Source organism: Podarcis cretensis (assembly GCF_951804945.1).
Source record: "Podarcis cretensis genome assembly, chromosome: 3".
In the NCBI taxonomy this organism is placed as follows: Eukaryota; Metazoa; Chordata; class Lepidosauria; order Squamata; family Lacertidae; genus Podarcis; species Podarcis cretensis.
In genome coordinates this window covers 8,076,038-8,084,767 of record NC_137172.1, presented here as the reverse complement: position 1 = coordinate 8,084,767, position 8,730 = coordinate 8,076,038, and the positions used below count along the sequence as shown (strand labels likewise).

General features: G+C 40.4%; 1 long non-coding RNA gene across 1 annotated transcript; it reads left to right on the top strand.

The window, feature by feature from the left end:
* The first annotated feature begins 214 nt into the window (after positions 1 to 214).
* On the top strand, positions 215 to 6,216 carry LOC307212120. Its single transcript, XR_013836845.1, has 2 exons — positions 215 to 304; positions 6,175 to 6,216. It is a non-coding gene; the product is annotated as an uncharacterized lncRNA (long non-coding RNA).
* Positions 6,217 to 8,730: the final 2,514 nt, after the last annotated feature.

The window sequence follows — 8,730 nt, the reverse complement described above, 5'->3', positions numbered from 1 at the left end:
GCAGAGCAAATCCACCTCTTTCTTTGGCATCAATTAATATCTTAAATTTTATTCGAGGCTTCTTGCCCTGCCAAACAAATCTGGAAATATCTTTCTGCCACTTCTTGAAACAATCCATCTTATCCAAAATTTGCAATGTTTGAAACAAAAACAACATCCTTAGCAACACATTCATTTTTATCACAGCAATTCGGCCTAACAATGATAACTTCAATCCAACATTTTTCATAATTATCCTTAAATAAATTCACATTTTTGGCAGTCATGTTAACCCCTATATATTTCACTTTCTTAACCAATGTTAGTCCTGTCTCCTCCTGAAAATTCTGTCTCTCATTCACAGTTAAGTTTTTCTCTAGAACCTTAGTTTTCATCTTATTCAACTTAAAACCTGCTACCTGTCCGAATTCTTGAATCAGTTCCAATACCCTTTCAGTACTAGATTCTGGCTCCTGTAAAGTCAGTGCTAAGTCATCAGCAAATGCTTTCAGTTTGTACTGTTTAACTCCCACTTGTATACCTTTAACTTCTTGGTCCTTTCTAATCATATTTAACAAAACCTCAATAACTGATATAAAGAGCAATGGAGAAATTGGGCAACCTTGTCGTGTCGCTTTCTCAATCTTAAACTCTTCTGTCATTACATTGTTCACAATTAATTTTGCCTTTTGTTCTGAATAAATTGCAGCTATACCATTTTCAAAACCTTGACCTGTCCCATGTAGATTCTTCTTCATAAAACTCCAAGAAATGTTGTCAAAGGCTTTCTCTGCATCCACAAATATCAAGACTGCCTTAGTATTGATATTCACTTGTAATTTTTCTAGAATATTAATTATATTCCTCATGTTGTCAGACAAATGTCTGCCCGAGAGAAAGCCCGCTTGGTCTTTATGAATTTCTTCTACTAACACCTTTTTAAATCTTTTAGCCAAAATATCTGCAAAAATTTTGTAATCCACATTAAGCAGCGATATGGGGCGGTAGTTCTTAAGCTGTGTCTTTTCAGTCTCTGTTTTTGGTATGAGTGTAATGTAAGCTTCCTTCCATGACTCTGGTGCCTTTCTCCCTTCCAATATTTCATTGCAGACTTCCTTCAATGGTTGTATTAACCATTCTTTCAAAGATTTGTAATATCTTGAAGTCAGACCATCTGGTCCTGGAGATTTACCTAATTGCATGTTCTGGATGGCCCCTTCCACCTCCTGATCCGTTATTTTGTAATTCAACATTAACTGTTTTTCCTGAGAGATTTTGTGTAGTCCATTTATTTTCAAAAATCGATCAATATCCATTTCTTTCTGCTTCTCCTGTGTATAAAGTTGTTTGAAATACCTCTGAAAGCATTTCCTAATCTCCACTGGGTTCTGTATATTCTTTCCTTCTACTTCCAAATTCGTAACAGTATTGAGTTTTTGTCTTTTTTTCATTTGCCAGGCCAACAATTTTCCACACTTATTTGCTGATTCAAATGTCTTTTGCCTCATCTGTTTAATCTTCCATTCTATTTCCTGATTCATCAGCTTCATATATTGTACTTGGTATAATGTTATCTCTTTCAGGATCTCCTGTGACTTTGGTTTTGCTCTCAGTTTCTTCTCTCCTTCCTTTATTTTCCCCAGGATTTTATCCTTTTTTTCATTCTGAGTTCTCTTCTTAATTGCATTCTGTTGTATTAGGAATCCTCTCATAACCGCTTTGCTTGCGTCCCAAATTACTCTTTTTTCCACTGTAGTATTCATGTTTACCTCGAAATAGTCTCTTAGAGTTTTTTGAGCCTTCCTGGTCACCTCTTCATTCCTAAACAAAGTATCGTTCATCCTCCATCTAAAGGAACCAATTGGCATCAATTTCATTTCCATCTTCACCGCATTATGGTCAGAACAAGTTTTGGGGCAAATCTCCACTTTGCTGATCTGGAGTTACCGGGTTAGCATCTCCAGTAATGGCGGAATTCCTCTGATCGGGAGGAATTTACTTCGTGGAAATTCGGGTCTGGCCGCCACGGCAAAGGTGGAGACCCACTAAAAATCACAGGTGGGTGAATCCTGTGAACGTGGGATTCGGCGGGGCACCTTTTGCGCCTCCCCTACCCACGGGGAAACCCGGTTTCGGGGATCCGGAGCGACGTGGGGTGAGTGGCGCGGTGCTTCGAATTGACTGCTTCTTCCACAGAGTGAAGCTGCATAGCTGTTGCCGGAGAGTGCTGACTTTTTACTGTGGACAATTTGATCTTAAAGCAACTACCTGTGAGTAGAATGGAGAATTGGATTTTTAAACACCTTAATTTGGTGCTGAAACGGGGAGGTCTAAAACAGGAAGTCCACCTTCCCCTTTTGTAAATAGATTGAAGCAATGAGGATGCAAGCTGAAGTCCAGAGAGCCTATAGTAAAGGACTAAATTTCCATCGGTAAAAAATACTAAACCCCCCTTGGTGGCAGGAGAAGAGGGGGGAAAGTTTTGGACTGAGTATACCTGCAGGAGAGAGCGAACAGAGTTAAAATACCACCACTCTGATCCTGGAAACGGGCTGCCAATAGGACTGACGTATTCTGGAAGGCTCATTGACCGTGATTAGAACGTTCACTGACAGTCAGTTAAATAAGAGGAATACATCGTTTCCACTGTCTCCGTCTGCGTTTAAAAAGGAGTAAAAATAACAGAAAATTGAAACTAACTTTATTGTTGGAATTGACTTTAAAGGGACTAATACAAATAGAAATTGTTTCCCTCTAGAGGAACTGTTTCCCTCTAGAGGAAGCCTTTGAAACTGTTACAAGAGTTGAGCTGGGGGAATTTCCAGCTGCAAGATAAAAAGCCGTGAGATTCTGGGGACCTTGAATCGGTTAAGAATGTCGACAGAAGAGGCCTTAGTGGTTGTATTATGTAAGATAAGTAGCTCACTGGAACAGCTTCACAAAAAGGTGGATGTGGTAACTACCAAAATTGACAATTTGGGACAAAAAGTGAACACTAATACAGAAACTATTCAGAAATTGATACAGGAATCTACTTTGGCATGGCAAACTGCGGAGAAGGCTAGGGAGAAAGTTATTGCTGTTGAACCTAAAGTAACACAATTGGAGAGAGAGAGAGTCCCAGCCTTACAGATGCAATTTGATGACCATAAGTTGATGCCTGCTATGATTGAATCTAAAGAAAATCAGATTTTGAGGATCAGAGCCCTACCTGAACTGGAGAAGGAAAGTTTGATAGTTTTCCTCACACAGGAATTAGATGATTTTTGGGACCGGGACTTGGGTCAGGAAGAGATTAAAACTGTGACGGCCTTCGGACTTGGAAGAGGAGGGAAAAAAGAGAAGAACAAAATAAGAGACTGTTGGAACTACCAGAAGAACTTAGAAGAACAACAGTCAATAGTGGAAATTTTGAAAGACGTCCTGAAATACCTTTTGGATCTTAGATTTAACTACGGAGATTTGGTTGCCCTGTCGAGAAGGAATAAAATCATCTTTAGGTGGGAGTTTCCCCGAGATCTGCTCTTCAGCATCAAAGGAAGGAAAATAAGAACAAGATCAGTGGAAGACAAAGTAAAGTTCATGTATAAATATGAAGACTCGCAGAAGGGACTTGGAAAAGAGTTAAGAGCCTCGGACAGAAGATCACCAGGTTGATGGACTATATGGAATTGGCAGATATGACTGGCAGAATCCAGGACCAGGGAGAAGAGTTGGTGGAAGAAGATTGGAAAAAGTTTAAAGACTATTCATAAAAATATTGTAAAATTAATGAGTGTCAGAAAAATGTTGGAAAGGAGTTATATGGCTTTAGTAGAAATGTTATAAGGAATTAAGTACAAATAGATTATTAGAGTATTAAAGGGAAAATAAGGTTAAAATATGTTAAGATAAATTACAGGACAGAAAACTGAGGAAGATGGAAAGGAATTGCTGAAACAGTTAATTAAAGTGGAATACAAAAAGGGAGGTGTGAGGAGGTCGTTGAAACAAGTGAATGAAAGTTAAGATACTGAAAGTATTAGATGTGTTTTAAATTGTGTTTGTTTGGTTTTGTTAAGTTAATATTTTGGTGTTGGTGTTGGTGTTGTGTGGTGTTTTTGTTTTTGTATTGTATTGTATTGTATTGTTTAATTCTTTTTCTTTCTTTTGTAGTCTTTAAAATGTTAATAAATATTATTTTTAAAAAAAGAAAGATCTGGAGCCAGTCCCCTGGTTACCCAGATTTGGTCAATTCTTGTCCATGTCATTTTAGCCTCAGAGAAGAAGGTTCCCTCTCTTCCCAGAGGGTTCTTTATTCTCCAAATGTCAACTAAGTCCATATTTTCAGTCATGTCAAAAAAGGTTTTTGGTAGTCTACCATCTTTGGTGACTACCTGTCTCTGTGCCTTGTCCATATTTGTAGACACCACTCCATTCATATCTCCCATCAAGATCATATTATAATCCATGTAATCCATCAGAGTCTCGTATAGCTTCTTAAAGAACTCCGATTTTCCTTCATTTGGTGCGTAAATACCTACAATCAGGAATTTCTCTCCTTGTGATTGAATTTCAATTGCAACAAATCTTCCTTGGTCATCTTTGAATATGAATTTCGGTGATAGGCTCTCCTTTGCATAAAGGACCACTCCTCTTTTTTAAACTTTATCTGATGAAATAAATTCTTGGCCCAATCTTTTACTACTCAATATCTTCCAGTGTAGCCTTATCACATGTGTTTCTTGTAAACAAATCAAGTCCAAATGTTCTTTTTTCAATAAATGAAAGACTCTCCGCCTTTTTTCTGGGGAATTCAATCCATTCACATTCCAACTCGAAACCTGCAACGCCATCATGTAATTACATCGATATTCCTCCAACTGCATCCAATGCTTGCTCTTCTTCTGTTGGTGGTGGTGATGACACGTTCACTGGGAGATCCAATCCAGAGGATAATGCTGATATATCCAATATTCCCCTGTTTGGTGATCTTCTATCCGATGCTCTTTGCTCTAGTCCTCTATCTGGTGATCTTCTATCCAATGCTCTTGGCTCTTTTCCAAGTCCCTTCTGCAGATCTTCTTCGTATTTATACAAAAACTTTACTTTATCTTCTATTGATCTTATTTTTATTTTCCTTCCTTTGAAACTGAAGGATAGACCTTGGGGAAACTCCCACCTAAAGATGATTTTATTCCTTCTCAGCAGGGCAACAATATCTCCGTAGTTAGGCCTAAAATCCAAAAGATATTTCGGGATGTCTTTAAAAATTTCCACTCTTGACTGTTGTACTTCTAGGTTCTCCTGATAGTGCCAACCCAAGATTCTATCTCTCTCTTCTTTAGTTCAGAGAGTGATCAAGCAGTCTCTTATTCTAGTCTTCTCTTTTTTCCCTCCCCTTCCAAGTCTGAAGGCCCTCAAAATTCTAAACTCTTCTTGGCCCAAGTCCAAGGCCCAAAAGTCAGAAAATTCCTGTGTGAGAAAATCTGTCAAGCTTTCCTTCTCCAATTCAGGCAGGGCTCTGATCCTCAAACTCATCTGTTTTTCTTTAAGTTCAATCATAGCAAGCGTCAACTTATGTTCATCAAGTTGCCTCTGTAGGGCTGGGACTCTCTCTCTCTCCAGTTGTGTTACTTTGCATTCAGCAGCAACAGCTTTCTCCCTGGCTTCTTCCGCAGTCTGCCGTATCAAAGTAGATTCCTGTATCAATTTCTGGATGGTTTCTGTATTGGTATTCACCTTTTGTCTCAGATTATTTATACTTTCTGTATTTAAGTCAATTTTAGTAGTTGCAGCATCCACTTTCACATTTATCGCGTCTGTTTTCTTGTTAAGCTGTTCCAGTGAATCATTTATCTTATTTAATGCAACCGCTAAGGCCTCTTCTGTCGACATTCCTCTTGGTTTTGAGTGTACTGGTGCAGGAGCAGCAGAAGAAGAAACAGGGAGGCCTGATGTTGAGCCTCTCCTGGGTTGCTGCCAAATCCTCCCAGACCTTAATGTTTTTTCAGCAGTTGACTGGTCTGTTTTTCCCTTTCCATTTGCCATAACACTCAAAAGATTCAAGGTCAGTCCCAGAATCTCACAGTTTTTTATCTTGCAGCTGGAAATTCCGCTAGCCCAGCTCTTGTAAAGCAACCAGTTTCAAAGACTTCCACTAGGGGGATACAGTTTCTATTTATATTAGTCAGTAATGTCCTCTTTTAAACACAGTTCACACAATCCAAAGTTAGTTTCAGTTTTCAGTTACTTTTACTCCTTTTTGAAAGCAGCCGGAGACAGTAGAAACAATGTATTTCTCTTATTTAGCTAGCTTTCAATGAACGTTCTAAACGCTGTCAATGAACATTCCAAAAGACGTCAGTCCTGCTAGCAGCCTGTTTCCAGGGTCAGAGTGGCAGTATTTTAGCTCTCTTCGCTCTCTCCTGCAGGCATACTCAGTCCACAACTTCCCCCCCTCTTCTCCTGCCTCCAAGGGGTGGGGGTTAGTGTTCTTTACCGATGGAAATTTAGTCTTTTACAAAGGGCTTTCCAAGACTTCAGCTTGCAGCCTCATTGCTTCAGTCTATTTACAAAAGGGGAAGGCGGACTTCCTGCGTTGAACCTCCCCGTTACGATACCAACTTTGAAGTCAAATTGTCCACAGGAAAAAGTCAGCACTCTCCGGCAACAGCTATGCGGCTTCGCTCCGTGGAAGAAGCAGACTATTCGAAGCACCGTGCCGCTCACCCCACGTCGCTCCGGACCCCCGAAACCGGGTTTCCCCGCGGGTAGGGGAGGCGCAAAGGGTGCCCGCCGAATCCCATGCTCACAGGCTTCTCCCGCCTGTGATTTTTGACGGGTCTCCGCCTTCGCCGTGGCGGCCAGACCCAGATTCCCACGGGGCAAATTCCTCCCGATCAGAGGAATTCCGCCATTACCGGAGGCACCAACCCGGAAGTCTGTAAATGAACTGCTATTAACTAGTGGATTTTCATGTGTCCCTTACCTGAATGACTGCCCATGCCACAAATTTATTCTCAGGAATAAAGTGGTTACTTTACCTGCATTTGAGAGTTCCTTGGTTCCCAAAAGTACTTGGTTCATATTTCCTTATTATCTTATTCATGATGTACAACAAGGCTTCATGAGTGTGTCTCTGTGTGTAGGGGGAAGGTGGATTTACTCTCTACTTTTAATATTTACAGTTCCTTCATAGGAGAACACATTAGCGATTGTGCTATGTGCTATCTCCATTTACTATGGAGGGAAGGGATGTCCGGTGTTGTCCTTCCTCTCTGGATCATTTCTATTTCCTTTCTGTTTAGCCTGTTTCATAAGGTTTCACCCTAGAAATGGAATAATGGCCAAACATAACAAAATTTTGAAGAGCAAAACTGCTCAACTATGGGACTGTGTTCATAGGCAAAATTAACATATTACACCAGACCAAAGGAAAGAAGACAGAACTGGAATGAATTTATTGAAATTTGGAAAAGTTTTATTGAATGCATTCATGCATTAATTTGCTTGTTTAATTTCCATAGCGCCCTTCATCCAGGGATCACAGGGCGGTTGACAATATAAAAACACAAAAACATGGCAATTTAATGGATTTGGATGGCAATATTTGTGAAGAGCTTTTCCTCTTTGTTTTGTATTTAAAGAGATTGCAATCTTTGTTTTGTATTTAAAGAGAATACCATGTGAGTCCATGTGAAGATAACTACCACCAACTTGGAGAACGTGATCCAGGAAACCCTTGCTGTAACATGTAAAGCAGAGCACCACTTGTGCACTTATTCATAGGTATTGAACTATTCTAATGAGTTCTGTGAGCTCCACCTGGTCCACTAGTGAGCTGGACCCTTGCTTATTTCAGTCTCCTGGAGTGCATTTCCTGCTCTTCCTGCTGCCTTAGAGCCTGTTGTGTCCAAAGAGACAGGAACACCTCAGTTTCTGGTGGTTGCCAGGTCATGAGCATCCAGACCCTGAGATTTGAAACCTGAAACCTAGGGAAGGCTTCGATCTTTTTCTCTGACACAGTACCTATTCTTCAGAACCCTTAGCTTTTTAATATTAGAAATGTGGAGCACTGAATTTAAGATTGGGGAAAAAGAGAGATATAGATTAAACCACATTGACAGATCCATCTATCTCTACTGGCAAGAGAACAAAGAGACTGCATTTTAATTTTCATTTCATTGTAAAATAAATTCCATACATGCTATCTCACACATGGGGGAAATGTATTGAACCTATTTTATGGATAAATATTGCCTTCAGTGTGGGACGTGGGTGGCACTGTGGGTTAAACCACAGAGCCTAGGACTTGCTGATCAGAAGGTCAGTGGTTCGAATCCCCACGACTGTTATTCTAAAGCAGCAATGCTGCAGCAAGCAAAGGCTCTAGCAGCTCAGTCAGCTGCTTGTGGCTGCAAAGCCAGACAGGATGTATGTGACTGTTGCCATGGAAACAAAGGGGCAGTCCATTCTCCTTATTGAGTACAGGATGTGAGCTCAGTGTGTGTCATATGACCTGTACAGGATGTACATGGGTGGAGTTTTGGAGTTTCTCTCTGTTTGTTGAAGAGAGCGGACATCTTTTACTGTATGACTGCTGAAGACAGGAATAAAAGCAATGTAGATACATTTCTGTCTGAGTCTGTTTCCCCTCCCTGGGGATATGCAGGGAGCAGGGAGGAGGAGAAGCAGTTGGTGTGTTTTTCTCACAGCCTGAGGAAAATCGCCGGAACGGACCTCGTGTGTTTTTCCTGCCGGGAGTCGCCG